This window comes from Pleurodeles waltl, chromosome 9 (genome assembly GCF_031143425.1).
Source record: "Pleurodeles waltl isolate 20211129_DDA chromosome 9, aPleWal1.hap1.20221129, whole genome shotgun sequence".
In the NCBI taxonomy this organism is placed as follows: Eukaryota; Metazoa; Chordata; class Amphibia; order Caudata; family Salamandridae; genus Pleurodeles; species Pleurodeles waltl.
Genome location: NC_090448.1, coordinates 8,424,966 through 8,440,634, shown reverse-complemented (window position 1 = coordinate 8,440,634; position 15,669 = coordinate 8,424,966). Strand labels below are relative to the sequence as shown.

General features: G+C 53.0%; 1 protein-coding gene across 1 annotated transcript in view; it reads left to right on the top strand.

Annotated features, from left to right (window-relative positions):
* Window positions 1-15,669, top strand: part of LOC138258827 (dual specificity protein phosphatase 7-like) — a 65,848-nt gene that overhangs the window by 32,834 nt on the left and 17,345 nt on the right. The window lies entirely within an intron of this gene.

Genomic DNA, 15,669 nt, shown 5'->3' with positions numbered 1-15,669 from the left:
TGGTGTAAGTAGGAATCCATTGAAGGGCAATGCCACCACGTGGTACCTGAAGAGGTCTTTAGTGAATCCCCAGGCGCTAACCATACAGAGGCCTTGAAGGCAACAGACGCTTCCAACAAAGTGTAAATATTTGGTCCAGTCTCTAAGACTGGATCAACTTGGATACATAAGTTTACAAAAATGGTACATCATAGGTAAGGCAGCTGGATATTTGATCATTTAATGATTAATATAGAAGAATAAAGGTGTGAGAAATTAAATCAATGTGTCCTAAACACGAGTTATAATGGTTACATATGTAACATTTGCAGTTCGGAGAGGAAAAACTATCAATATAATTGTTTTTCCAATTTGTTTTGTGTATGTGACATCAAACTAATTCCGGTAATCTAGGGAAATCAACATGATGATGCATGTAAAGTTGGCAAACGTTTCAACCCATCCGCTGTTTAACCAGGGTCTTCATCAGGTTGTGAAAAAGTGGTTCACACATTATTATCTGTCCTATGTAGGATTTTGGACAGTTTGTGGGTCTTTGAATTGCAGCCACATGCAAGCGGCGGAGCACCAGGATGAGTTGTTTGCCTTTATGAGGAGCCCTGTATGTAACTGGCAGCACTCTCCATCCTGGCGAAGAGCGGGCCTTGTGCACTTCCATGCCCATCATCTGTGTTTTCACTTGTCTCTTAGATGTCACCACTGAGATCACGTTTCCTGTTACATGCACTACAGATATGGAATGCCTGGTTTGAATGAATTCATTTAGCTCTTGCCTTCCTCAATTCTTGGATGATATGAATTTAGGGCGTGGTTTAGAGTTTGGCGGGGGTTTACTCCGTCACAAACGTAATGGATATTCCGTCCGCAGAATTACAAGTTCCATAGGCTATAATGCAATCGTAATAAGGCGGGCAAATCCGAGGCATTGTAGGCACTGGTCAGTATTACGTAATGATTCATTTGTGCAGCCCTCTTGGGGGAAGGTGGAGAGCAAGGGAAATTCCTCTCATCTTTTTAATTAAATGTTTTATTGTGATCACGTTGTACAAACGGAGCCTTGCACAAGTAATTGCACTGTGTTGTGCAGTCCCCACACCTCTAATCAATAAACATCATATCCCTAACCTCATCTTCAAACGTCACACGTGTAAAGCGACAGCGACCCCGACCCCCCACACCCACCGCACACACCTCGTCCCCGGATGTTTAATTTCCTAAAGCTGCAATTTCACTGTCTGAATTTTGGGGCTGGCCCGACGTGCTTCAAGAAAGATCCCTGTGTATGGCCACCACACCAGCCAGAGTTGTTTGTGATGTTTCTAGGGGGACCCTCTTACTTTGTATGTGGGTCTCCTCAGGCCCACACAGCGATCCAACCCCCCCACCTCTCTAAAAGATTGAAAGGCAGGGCTCCGCCTCCTCTCAAACCCCAATAGTATCGCTTTTGGCCACCACAAGACCCAACCACGTCCGGGCCAGTTTGTAGCTCTTGCTGTGAGCTGAAATGTCCAATAAAGTGAATTGGTTCTCTTGGGAGCTTTGAACCCGGCACCCGCTCCAAGCATGCAGGGTCCCACAGGCCCAGACGGTGGGCACCAGGACCCCTCTGTAGGCAGAACATCTCAGCCAGCTGGGCAAGGACACCACAACCATCCTCCATAACCTGTCAGTACACAGTAGGCTCTGTGCAGGCCTTTCAACTCTATGGCTGGAACCTGCAGCTCACCCCCTCGTCCCGGTGGTCTTCATCTGGGGTCCCAGGCCTTCCTCTCGTGCCTCTCACAGTGGGCCCAAGGTAGCCCATGGGGTGACCACCATCAAACAATAGATTTCTGATAGCTTATGAACATCCATCAAATCCTTGGCCTCCCGGGAACTGCAGTTGGCCAGCTCCGCAAGGGCTGCTATAGGGTAGTGCCTTAGATGCAGGCCCTGGAGAAATCCACTGCGGCGAAGGTCGTACCCTTCCTGCAACTTCATAAGAACCTGAGTGTAGAGTCAGAGACAACATCTCCCAACCGAGACACACCCATGATCTCCCCGTCATCCGAATCAACACCTCCCATCATCTGGTGACACCCGTTGGGTGATCCCATGTGCTGTGCTGATGACGTGGCTCAGATATGGGCTCCAGGTACATAGCCATAGTACTTTACAGGATAACTGGTCGAGTGTCCACAGTGACGGGTCTTTTAATTGCCACTTTAAACAGTCCAGGCTGCACTATTTAATGCGGAGTCTCAGAAGGTCGTGGAGATGAGGACTTTTTAAGTTTTTAAAAACGAGCTGCTGCTGCAGACCCCATTATCTCCGGATAGTCCCTTCATCAAGGGAGTTAAACTTGAGGGGATGGTCTCGCTCCTTCATCAAGGGGGTTTAACTTGAGGGCGTGGTCTCGCTCCTTCATCAAGGGGGTTTAACTTGAGGGGATGGTCTCGCTCCTTCATCAAGGGGCTTTAACTTGAGGGGATGGTCTCGCTCCTTCATCAAGGGGCTTTAACTTGAGGGGATGGTCTCGCTCCTTCATCAAGGTGGTTTAACTTGCGGGGATCGTCTCGCTCCTTCATCAAGGGGGTTTAACTTGCGGGGATGTCTCGCTCCTTCATCAAGGGGGTTTAACTTGCGGGGATGTCTCGCTCCTTCATCAAGGGGGTTTAACTTGAGGGGATGGTCTCGCTCCTTCATCAAGGGGGTTTAACTTGCGGGGATCGTCTCGCTCCTTCATCAAGGGGGTTTAACTTGAGGGGATGGTCTCGCTCCTTCTTCAAGGGGCTTTAACTTGAGGGCGTGGTCTGGCTCCTTCATCAAGGGGGTTTAACTTGCGGGGATCGTCTCGCTCCTTCATCAAGGGGGTTTAACTTGAGGGGATGGTCTCGCTCCTTCATCAAGGGGGTTTAACTTGCGGGGATCGTCTCGCTCCTTCATCAAGGGGGTTTAACTTGAGGGGATGGTCTCGCTCCTTCATCAAGGGGGTTTAACTTGAGGGGATGGTCTCGCTCCTTCATCAAGGGGGTTTAACTTGAGGGGATGGTCTCGCTCCTTCATCAAGGGGCTTTAACTTGCGGGGATGGTCTCGCTCCTTCATCAAGGGGCTTTAACTTGAGGGGATGGTCTCGCTCCTTCATCAAGGGGCTTTAACTTGAGGGGATGGTCTCGCTCCTTCATCAAGGGGGTTTAACTTGCGGGGATGGTCTCGCTCCTTCATCAAGGGGGTTTAACTTGCGGGGATCGTCTCGCTCCTTCATCAAGGGGCTTTAACTTGAGGGGATGGTCTCGCTCCTTCATCAAGGGGGTTTAACTTGAGGGGATGGTCTCGCTCCTTCATCAAGGGGGTTTAACTTGCGGGGATGGTCTCGCTCCTTCATCAAGGGGCTTTAACTTGAGGGTGTGGTCTGGCTCCTTCATCAAGGGGCTTTAACTTGAGGGCGAGGTCTGGCTCCTTCATCAAGGGGCTTTAACTTGAGGGCGTGGTCTGGCTCCTTCATCAAGGGGCTTTAACTTGAGGGCGTGGTCTCGCTCCTTCATCAAGGGGCTTTAACTTGAGGGCGTGGTCTCGCTCCTTCATCAAGGGGCTTTAACTTGAGGGGATGTCTCGCTCCTTCATAAAGGGGGTTTAACTTGAGGGGATGGTCTCGCTCCTTCATCAAGGGGGTTTAACTTGAGGGGATGGTCTCGCTCCTTCATCAAGGGGGTTTAACTTGCGGGGATGGTCTCGCTCCTTCATCAAGGGGCTTTAACTTGAGGGCGTGGTCTGGCTCCTTCATCAAGGGGCTTTAACTTGAGGGCGTGGTCTGGCTCCTTCATCAAGGGGCTTTAACTTGAGGGCGTGGTCTGGCTCCTTCATCAAGGGGGTTTAACTTGAGGGCGTGGTCTCGCTCCTTCATCAAGGGGCTTTAACTTGAGGGCGAGGTCTCGCTCCTTCATCAAGGGGGTTTAACTTGAGGGGATGGTCTCGCTCCTTCATCAAGGGGGTTTAACTTGAGGGGATGGTCTCGCTCCTTCATCAAGGGGGTTTAACTTGAGGGGATGGTCTCGCTCCTTCATCAAGGGGCTTTAACTTGAGGGCGAGGTCTCGCTCCTTCATCAAGGGGGTTTAACTTGAGGGGATGGTCTCGCTCCTTCATCAAGGGGCTTTAACTTGAGGGCGAGGTCTGGCTCCTTCATCAAGGGGGTTTAACTTGAGGGGATGGTCTCGCTCCTTCATCAAGGGGCTTTAACTTGAGGGCGAGGTCTGGCTCCTTCATCAAGGGGCTTTAACTTGAGGGCGAGGTTTCGCTCCTTCATCAAGGGGCTTTAACTTGAGGGCGAGGTCTGGCTCCTTCATCAAGGGGCTTTAACTTGAGGGGATGGTCTCGCTCCTTCATCAAGGGGCTTTAACTTGAGGGCGAGGTCTGGCTCCTTCATCAAGGGGCTTTAACTTGAGGGCGAGGTCTCGCTCCTTCATCAAGGGGGTTTAACTTGAGGGGATGGTCTCGCTCCTTCATCAAGGGGGTTTAACTTGAGGGGATGGTCTCGCTCCTTCATCAAGGGGGTTTAACTTGAGGGGATGGTCTCGCTCCTTCATCAAGGGGGTTTAACTTGAGGGGATGGTCTCGCTCCTTCATCAAGGGGGTTTAACTTGCGGGGATGTCTCGCTCCTTCATCAAGGGGCTTTAACTTGAGGGCGTGGTCTCGCTCCTTCATCAAGGGGCTTTAACTTGAGGGCGAGGTCTGGCTCCTTCATCAAGGGGCTTTAACTTGAGGGCGAGGTCTCGCTCCTTCAAGGGGTTTATCCCCAGGAAGTACCACTTCATGAGGACTGCACCCAAGAATGCCCGGGCCTCTGCCCCCTTCACCAAGGTAGTCATCTTCCCACCGGGTCAAGAGATCTATCCCAGAACACACCTATGTCCTTCTATCAGAGGTCTTTATGCCACAACCCCTGACTTCTTTCAGCACGTGGTATATCCCACTTCACCCCTGCCTCCTTTCTTCCATTGGTTTTCACCAGGAAACTCCTGGTTTCCTTAGGAGACTTTATCTCAAAGCACTTCCTATGCGCCTCGTGCGTCGAGCCCCCCTATTTCATGGGTTTTCGTTTCCGGAACAGGACAGAAGCTGCAGGTGCAATTTGTAACTCCATACTTGATGCTAAGGCCCAGTTCACAAATGTAAACGTGCATGTGTACATCTCCCCCACAGCTTGGAGCCTCTCCCCGTTGTCTAGCTCTTCACCAGGTCCAAGTGGGGATGGACGCCTGGGTGTGGGCTGTGTGCACATCTCCACCCCTGAGATCAGTGCTGCCTTCTACAGCAGAATTTACTCTGTAAAGTTACTACCTGTAACTTTTCACCTATTGGTGGAGATCTTCCTATGGGAAAGCAGAATAATATAACAAAAAATGTAACTTTAAAAAAAACATTTGAAATATTTTATTTTCTAATATAGAATAACTTAAAAATATATATTAATCAGGAGCTGATAAAACGTTAATGCCCATGAACCCATCAAATTAAATGTTAATAAATAATAAGGCAATTTAAATATATTTTATATAATTTTAAATGAATTTTAATAGCTTATTGACCCTCACTATGGTTTTTATTTGTATTTAATTTTAGTAAACGTGGTTAAGTTATGCATTTAATTACAGTCCCTCTTTAAACAAAATGTTATTTTGGAGTTTACGGCATTAAAAATCAAGAATTAAACATAATTGTTGTTTTTGCACCAAAACCATATACCTCTAAATAGAATTCAAATGTGAAGTAGTTTCTTTTAACAGGAGTTCCTGTTGGGCGTGGTGTTGGCCCCCTGCCTCCATTGGTTGCTGTGGAATGATGCTTGCTTACTCCCCAGCTGGGCGTGGTGTTGGCCCCCTGCCTCCATTGGTAGCTTTGGGAATGATGCTTGCTTACTCCACAGCTGGGCGTGGTTTTGGCTCCCTGCCTCCATTGGTTGCTTTGGGAATGATGCTTGCTTACTCCACAGCTGGGCGTGGTTTTGGCTCCCTGCCTCCATTGGTTGCTTTGGGAATGATGCTTGCTTACTCCCCAGCTGGGCGTAGTTTTGGCCCCCTGCCTCCATTGGTTGCTTTGGGAATGATGCTTGCTTACTCCACAGCTGGGCGTGGTTTTGGCCCCCTGCCTCCATTGGTTGTTTTGGGAATGATGCTTGCTTACTCCACAGCTGGGCGTGGTTTTGGCCCCCTGCCTCCATTGGTTGCTTTGGGAATGATGCTTGCTTACTCCACAGCTGGGCGTGGTTTTGGCTCCCTGCCTCCATTGGTTGCTTTGGGAATGATGCTTGCTTACTCCACAGCTGGGCGTGGTTTTGGCCCCCTGCCTCCATTGGTAGCTTTGGGAATGATGCTTGCTTACTCCACAGCTGGGCGTGGTTTTGGCCCCCTGCCTCCATTGGTAGCTTTGGGAATGATGCTTGCTTACTCCACAGCTGGGCGTGGTTTTGGCCCCCTGCCTCCATTGGTTGTTTTGGGAATGATGCTTGCTTACTCCACAGCTGGGCGTGGTTTTGGCTCCCTGCCTCCATTGGTTGCTTTGGGAATGATGCTTGTTTACTCCACAGCTGGGCGTGGTTTTGGCCCCCTGCCTCCATTGGTTGCTTTGGGAATGATGCTTGCTTACTCCCCAGCTGGGCGTAGTTTTGGCCCCCTGCCTCCATTGGTTGCTGTGGAATGATGCTTGCTTACTCCACAGCTGGGCGTGGTTTTGGCCCCCTGCCTCCATTGGTTGCTTTGGGAATGATGCTTGCTTACTCCACAGCTGGGCGTGGTTTTGGCCCCCTGCCTCCATTGGTTGCTTTGGGAATGATGCTTGCTTACTCCACAGCTGGGCGTGGTTTTGGCCCCCTGCCTCCATTGGTTGCTTTGGGAATGATGCTTGCTTACTCCCCAGCTGGGCATGGTTTTGGCCCCCTGCCTCCATTGGTTGCTGTGGAATGATGCTTGCTTACTCCACAGCTGGGCGTGGTTTTGGCCCCCTGCCTCCATTGGTTGCTTTGGGAATGATGCTTGCTTACTCCACAGCTGAGTGTCACTTTGGCCCCCTGCCTCCATTGGTTGCTTTGGGAATGATGCTTGCTTACTCCACAGCTGGGCGTGGTTTTGGCCCCCTGCCTCCATTGGTTGCTTTGGGAATGATGCTTGCTTACTCCACAGCTGAGTGTCATTTTGGCCCCCTGCCTCCATTGGTTGCTTTGGGAATGATGCTTGCTTACTCCACAGCTGGGCGTGGTTTTGGCCCCCTGCCTCCATTGGTTGCTTTGGGAATGATGCTTGCTTACTCTAACGCTGGGCTGGAGCCTGTTGTGACACTTAGGGCCCAATTCCGAATCAGGCGGACACTAGACCGCCAGACTCGCGGTGGCGGCCTGGCCACCATGGTTTTCACAGTCCAACCATCAAACTAAGAGTTTGGCGGTTGGACCGCCAAAAGGCGGCGGTCTCCACCAGGATCAGTGATCCCGACGGGGTGACGGCGGTCGTGGATATAATGCCATGGCGTAACTGAAGTCTGCGCTACCCTGCTGATTACAACCTTGTTCTCTACCAGCCTTTTCATGGCTGGCGGAGAACAAGTCCAGGGGGATCCCTACACTGCCCATGCCCGGACCATGGGCAGTGTAGGGATCCCCCAACCCAGCAACCTGTGCAAACAGAGTGCCTCTTAAAGGGTGCTGGCACACCCCTGGTGCCTCGGCATTGCTGCAGTTCAGTTATGAGCCGGGAACAATGCTGCCAGCCCTTTCCCACTGGAAACCTTGGTTTCTGCCTGTCGGCCCAGTGGGAATGTTGTAATGAGGCCGGTGGGGAGACCGCCAGCACCGCGGTGGCCTCCTCATTGGAGTTTTAGCAGGTGAAAATTTCCGTCTGCCAAACTCCTAATGACCCCCTTGAGTTGCAGTAACTTTAGAAGTGTATTTTGCGACTTCTCCGGGTATGATTTGTATTACCATTTCCCTCCCGAACTCGGGCTTGAACTTCATTTTTCGCTACTCATTGTTGAGTATTTATTCCCCATTTTAGCACCAGATTGCCCCAGAAGTGATGGATAGTGATATAGAGTTGTGTTAATACAGGCAGTGGTGATTACTAGGGGGCATTGAGTCGAGTGTTGACTCCCCACCGGTGGGGCTAGGGGGATTGAGTCGAGTGTTGACCCCCCGTGGTGGGGATAGGGGGATTGAGTTGAGTGTTGACCCCCCGTGGTGGGGATAGGGGGATTGAGTCGAGTGTTGAACCCCCCGTGGTGCGGATAGGGGGCATTGAGTAGAGTGTTGACTCCCCCAGTGGTGGGGATAGGGGGATTGAGTTGAGTATTGACACCCCCAGAGCTGGGGCTAGGGGAATTGAGTAGAGTGTTGACACCCCCAGAGGTGGGGCAAGGGGGATTGAGTCAAGTGTTGACTCCCCTGTGGTGGGGATAGGGGGATTGAGTCGAGTGTTGACTGCACCCCTGTGGTGGGGATAGGGGGATTGAGTCGAGTGTTGACACCCCCGCCCACCCCCCCCTGTGGTAGGGATAGGGGGATTGAGTCGAGTAGTGACACCCCCTGTGGTGGGGATAGGGGTAGTGAGTCGAGTGTTGACACCCCCAGAGGTGGGGATAGGGGGATTGAGTCGAGTGTTGACACCCCCAGAGGTGGAGCTAGGGGGATTGAGTCGAGTGTTGACCCCCCCGTGGTAGGGACAGGGGTATTGAGTCGAGTGTTGACTCGCCCCGTGGTAGGGATAGGGGTATTGAGTCGAGTGTTGACTCCCCCCGTGGTAGGGATAGGGGGATTGAGTCGAGTGTTGACCCCCCCTGTGGTGGGGATAGGGGGATTGAGTCGATGGTTGACCCCCCCCTGTGGTGGGGATAGGGGGATTGAGTCGAGTATTGACACCCCCAGAGCTGGGACTAGGGGAATTGAGTAGAGTGTTGACACCCCCAGAGGTGGGGAAAGGGGGATTGAGTCGAGTGTTGACTCCCCTGTGGTGGGGATAGGGGGATTGAGTCGAGTGTTGACTGCACCCCTGTGGTGGGGATAGGGGGATTGAGTCGAGTGTTGACTGCACCCCCGTGGTGGGGATAGGGGGATTGAGTCGAGTGTTGACTCCCCCCGTGGTAGGGATAGGGGGATTGAGTCGAGTGTTGACCCCCCCTGTGGTGGGGATAGGGGGATTGAGTCGATGGTTGACCCCCCCCTGTGGTGGGGACAGGGGGATTGAGTCGAGTGTTGACTCCCCCCCGTGGTAGGGATAGGGGTATTGAGTCGAGTGTTGACTCCCCGTGGTAGGGATAGGGGGATTGAGTCGAGTGTTGACCCCCCCTGTGGTGGGGATAGGGGGATTGAGTCGATGGTTGACCCCCCCCCTGTGGTGGGAATAGGGGGATTGAGTCGAGTGCTGACTCCCCCAGTGGTGGGGATAGGGGTATTGAGTCGAGTGTTGACTCCCCCCGTGGTAGGGATAGGGGGATTGAGTCAAGTGTTGATCCCCCCCTGAGGTGGGGATAGGGGTATTGAGTTGAGTGTTGACTCCCTCCTCATCAGTCCTCCACCTTGGTGCGCCCTGACGAGATGCCTAGGGGCATTGGGTTTCGTGTTGACACCCCAGTGGGGGGCTCTTCTGCTGTGGCACGCCCTGCAGAAGTGGGGTTTGGAACGATCCACGGAGGCAGTTTCAGCTCGTGGTACCAGTTCTTGCGTCCAGCAGTTGGTTGGCGATGACTACAGTCCTAAACCAATATTAGACTAGAGGGCAGAGCCTGAGGTGCCAGGGCAGTGGCAGGTGACTCATGAGCTGGTGCTGGCAGTAGGGGCCCTGCCAGCCCCGGTGTGTGGGCAGCTTCCTCTGGTGCCTCAGGGGCTGCCCTGTTCCCCCGGCCTGCCAAGGGTGCCACCCATGTGAGGGTCTCAGGATCCCACAAGGTAAATGGTGTTGAGGTAACACCACGGCGCCTCCTGGGGGCGCAACGGTCTCTTCCCCACTGTCCCTGTAATCCAGAGGCAGCTGAGGTATATACCTCTTCTCTGTCCTTTCATGCACGGGACCAATGAGGGGGTTCTGTGCACAGGGAGGGTCTGTGCACAGAGCCTTCGAGAGAGTTCTGTGCACAGTGTCAGTAAACGCATTCAATGCACAGTGCCGGTGTGAGGTTTCTGTGCATAGTGCCACTGTCAGGATTATGTGCACAGTGCCGGTGTGAGGCTTCTGTGCATAGTGCCACTGCCATGATTCTGTGCACTGGGCCTGTGAGAGGGTTCCGTGCACGGGCCAATAAGTGTTCTGTGCACAGTGTCAGTAAATGCATTCCGTGCACAGTGCTGATGTGAGGATTCTGTGCATAGTGCCACTGCCAGGATTCTGTGCACTGGGCCTGTGAGAGGCTTCTGTGCATAGTGCAACTGCCAGGATTCTGTGCACTGGGCCTGTGAGACTTCTGTGCATAGTGCCACTGCGAGGATTCTGTGCACTGGGCCTGTGAGGCTTCTGTGTACATTGCCACTGCGAGGATTCTGTGCACTGGGCCTGTGAGGCTTCTGTGCATAGTGCCACTGCAAGGCTTCTGTGCATAGTGCCACTGTTAGTATTCTGTGCACTAGGCCTGTGAGGCTTCTTTCCACTGTGTCTATGAGAGGCTTCTGTGAAAAGTGCCACTGCCAGGATTCTGTGCACTGGGCCTGTGAGAGGGTTCTGTACATAGTTCCACTGCAAGGATTCTGTGCATTCTGTGCACTGGGGCCTGTGAGACTTCTGTGCATAGTGCCACTGCGAGGATTCTGTGCACTGGGCCTGTGAGAGTCTTCTGTGCATATGTGCACTGGGCCTGTGAGGCGTCTGCGCATAGTGCCACTGCGAGGATTCTGTGCACTGGGCCTGTGCGACTTCTGTGCATAGTGCCACTGCGAGGATTCTGTGCACTGGGCCTGTGAGAGGCTTCTGTGCATATGTGCACTGGGCCTGTGAGGCTTCTGCGCATAGTGCCACTGCGAGGATTCTGTGCACTGGGCCTGTGAGAGGCTTCTGTGCATGGTGCCACTGCGAGGATTCTGTGCACTGGGCCTGTGAGAGGCTTCTGTGCATATGTGCAGTGGGTCTGTGAGGCTTCTGCGCATAGTGCCACTGCGAGGATTCTGTGCACTGGGCCTATGAGAGGCTTCTGTGCATAGTGCCACTGCGAGGATTCTGTGCACTGGGCCTGTGAGAGGCTTCTGTGCATATGTGCACTGGGCCTGTGAGGCTTCTGTGCATAGTGCCACTGCGAGGATTCTGTGCACTAGGCCAGTGAGACTTCTGTGCATAGTGCCAAGTGCGGGGATTCTGTGCATTCTGTGCACTGGGGCCTGTGAGGCTTCTGTGCATGGTGCCACTGCGAGGATTCTGTGCATTCTGTGCACTGGGGCCTGTGAGGCTTCTGTGCATGGTGCCACTGCGAGGATTCTGTGCATTCTGTGCACTAGGGCCTGTGAGGCTTCTGTGCATGGTGCCACTGCGAGGATTCTGTGCACTGGGCCTGTGAGAGGCTTCTGTGCATATGTGCAGTGGGCCTGTGAGGCTTCTGTGCATAGTGCCACTGCAAGGCTTCTGTGCACTGGGCCTGTGAGAGGCTTCTGTGCATAGTGCCACTGCGAGGCTTCTGTGCATAGTGCCAAGTGCGAGGATTCTGTGCATAGTGCCACTGTGAGGATTCTGTGCACTGGGCCTGTGAGGCTTCTGTGCATAGTGCCACTGCGAGGATTCTGTGCACTGGGCCTGTGAGAGGGTTCAGTGCACGGGTCAATAAGAGTGTTCTGGGCACAGTGTCAGTAAACGCATTCAATGCACAGTGCCGGTGTGAGGTTTCTGTGCATAGTGCTACTGTCAGGATTCTGTGCATAGTGCCACTGCGAGGATTCTGTGCACAGTGCCGGTGTGAGGCTTCTGTGCATAGTGCCACTGCCATGATTCTGTGCACTGGGCCTGTGAGAGGGTTCCGTGCACGGGCCAATAAGTGTTCTGTGCACAGTGTCAGTAAATGCATTCCGTGCACAGTGCCGATGTGAGGATTCTGTGCATAGTGCCACTGCCAGGATTCTGTGCACTGGGTCTGTGAGAGGGTTCTGTGCACAGGATTCTGTGCACTGGGCCTGTGAGAGGCTTCTGTGCATAGTGCAACTGGCAGGACTCTGTGCACTGGGCCTGTGAGACTTCTGTGCATAGTGCCACTGCGAGGATTCTGTGCACTGGGCTTGTGAGAGGCCTCTGTGCATAGTGCCACTGTCAGGATTCTGTGCACTGGGCCTGCGAGGCTTCTGTGTACATTGCCACTGCGAGGATTCTGTGCACTGGGCCTGTGAGGATTCTGTGCATTCTGTGCACTAGGGCCTGTGAGGCTTCTGTGCAAAGTGCCACTGCCAGGATTCTGTGCACTGGGCCTGTGAGGCTTCTGTGCATAGTGCCACTGTCAGGATTCTGTGCATAGTGTCACTGTTAGTATTCTGTGCACTCGGCCTGTGAGGCTTCTGTGAATAGTGCCACTGTGAGGCTTCTTTCCACTGTGTCTGTGAGAGGCTTCTGTGAAAAGTGCCACTGCCAGGATTCTGTGCACTGGGCCTGTGAAAGGGTTCAGTGCACTGGTCAATAAGAGTGTTCTGTGCACAGTGTCAGTAAACGCATTCCATGCACTATACCGATGTGAGGGTTCCGTGCATAGTGCCACTGCAAGGCTTCTGTGCACTGGGCCTGTGAGGCGTCTGTGCATAGTGCCACTGTGAGGATTCTGTGCATTCTGTGCACTGGGCCTGTGAGAGGCTTCTGTGCATATGTGCAGTGGGCCTGTGAGGTTTCTGTGCATAGTGCCACTGCGAGGATTCTGTGCACTGGGCCTGTGAGAGGCTTCTGTGCATATGTGCACTGGGCCTGTGAGGCTTCTGTGCATAGTGCCACTGCGAGGATTCTGTGCACTAGGCCTGTGAGACTTCTGTGCATAGTGCCACTGTGAGGATTCTGTGCATTCTGTGCACTGGGGTCTGTGAGGCTTCTGTGCACGGTGCCATTGCGAGGATTCTGTGCATTCTGTGCACTAGGGCCTGTGAGGCTTCTGTGCATGGTGCCACTGCGAGGATTCAGTGCAGTGGGCCTGTGAGTTGCTTCTGTGCATATGTGCAGTGGGCCTGTGAGGCTTCTGTGCATAGTGCCACTGCAAGGATTCTGTGCACTGGTCCTGTGCGAGGCTTCTGTGCATAGTGCCACTGCGAGGCTTCTGTGCATAGTGCCAAGTGCGGGGATTCTGTGCATAGTGCCACTGCGAGGCTTCTGTGCATAGTGCCAAGTGCGAGGATTCTGTGCATAGTGCCACTGTGAGGATTCTGTACACTGGGCCTCTGAGGCTTCTGTGCATAGTGCCACTGCGAGGATTCTGTGCACTGGGCCTGTGAGAGGCTTCTGTGCATAGTACCACTGTGAAGCTTCTGTGCATTGTGCCACTGCGAGGAGTCTGTGCACTGGGCCTGTGAGAGGCTTCTGTGCATAGTGCCACTGCCAGGATTCCGTGCACTAGGCCTGTGAGAGGGTTCCGTGCACAGTGCCGGTGTGAGGCTTCTGTGCATAGTGCCACTGTGAGGATTCTGTGCACTGGGCCTGTGAGAGGCCTCTGTGCATAGTGCCACTGTCAGGATTCTGTGTACTGGGCCTGTGACAGGGTTCTGTGCACGGGCCAATAAGAGTGTTCTGTGCACAGTGTCAGTAAACGCATTCCATGCACGATACTGATGTGAGGGTTCCGTGCATAGTGCCCGTGGGAGGTTTCTGTGCAAGGGCCAATGAGAGGGTCCTGTGCACACTGTCAATAAAAGGCTTCTGTGCATGGTGCCACTGTGAGGATTCTGTGCACTGGGCCTGTGAGAGGCTTCTGTGCATATGTGCAGTGGGCCTGTGAGGCTTCTGTGCATAGTGCCACTGCGAGTATTCTGTGCACTGGGCCTGTGAGAGACTTCTGTGCATATGTGTACTGGGCCTGTGAGGCTTCTGTGCATAGTGCCACTGCGAGGATTCTGTGCACTAGGCCTGTGAGACTTCTGTGCATAGTGCCACTGCGAGGATTCTGTGCATTCTGTGCACTGGGGCCTGTGAGGCTTCTGTGCATGGTGCCACTGCGAGGATTCTGTGCACTGGGCCTGTGAGAGGCTTCTGTGCATATGTGCAGTGGGCCTGTGAGGCTTCTGTGCATAGTGACACTGCAAGGATTCTGTGCACTGGGCCTGTGAGAGGCTTCTGTGCATAGTGCCACTGCGAGGCTTCTGTGCATAGTGCCAAGTGCGGGGATTCTGTGCATAGTGCCACTGCGAGGATTCTGTGCACTGGGCCTGTGAGAGGGTTCCGTGCACAGTGCCGGTGTGAGGCTTCTGTGCATAGTGCCACTGTGAGGATTCTGTGCACTGGGCCTGTGAGAGGCCTCTGTGCATAGTGCCACTGTCAGGATTCTGTGTACTGGGCCTGTGAGAGGGTTCCGTGCACGGGCCAATAAGAGTGTTCTGTGCACAGTGTCAGTAAACGCATTCCATGCACAATACTGATGTGAGGGTTCCGTGCATAGTGTCCGTGAGAGGTTTCTGTGCAAGGGCCAATGAGAGGGTCCTGTGCACACTGTCAATAAAAGGTTCACTATACGGTATAAGTGAGAGGGTACCGTGCTTGGTGCCAGTGAGAAGATACCATGCGGAGTTGTCAGTAAACGGATTCTGTGCACGGTGCCAGTGTGAGGGTTGTGTGCACGGTGCCAGTGCGAGGGACCTGTGCAAATTGCTAGTGCGAGGGTTCTGTGCACGGTGCCAGTGTGAGGGTTCTGTGCACGGTGCCAGTGCGAGGAATCTGTGCACGGTGCCAGTGTGAGTTCTGCGCATGGTGCCAGTGAGAGGTTTCTATGCCTGGGGCCAGTCAAAGGTTTCATTGCAAAGTGTCAGTTAATAAGTTCTTTGAGCCGTGCCACTGCGAGGGTTGTGTGCACAGTGCCAGTGCGAGGGTTGTGTGCACAGTGCCAGTGCGAGGGTTGTGTGTACGGTGCCAGTGCGAGCGTTCTGTTCATGGTGCCAGTGCGAGGGTTGTGTGCACGTGCCAGTGCGAGGGTTGTGTGCACGGTGCCAGTGCGAGCGTTCTGTTCATGGTGCCAGTGCAAGGGTTGTGTGCACGGTGCTAGTGAGAGGCTTCTGAGCACAGAGACATTGAGAGGGATCCACAAGGTGTCTCTGAAGGCATTTCAACATTGGCTTTATTCTGTACAATTGACTTGTGCATCGGAACATATTTTGTTATTGCTGTTTTACAACGTGTAACAGGTTAATGCACTTTGCTTACTGTTGCACAGGGTTTTGCACATTAGTGCACTTTGCTGGCTAATGTTCATTGTAAAGCAGGTTAGTGCACATTTGTCTGCTGTTGTACAATCTAAAGCACATTAGAGCACTTTCCTTGCTGTTGTACAACGTGGTGCAGGTTAGTGCACTTTGCATGCTGTTGTTCAACGTATAGCACTTTAGTGCACTTTGCTTGCTGTTGTACAGTGTGTAGCACGTTAGTGCACTTTGCTTGCTGTTGTACAGTGTGTAGCACATTAGTGCACTTTGCTTGCTGTTGTACAATGTGGTGCAGGTTAGTGCACTTTGCGTGCTGTTGTACAGTGTGTAGCACATTAGTGCACTTTGCTTGCCTT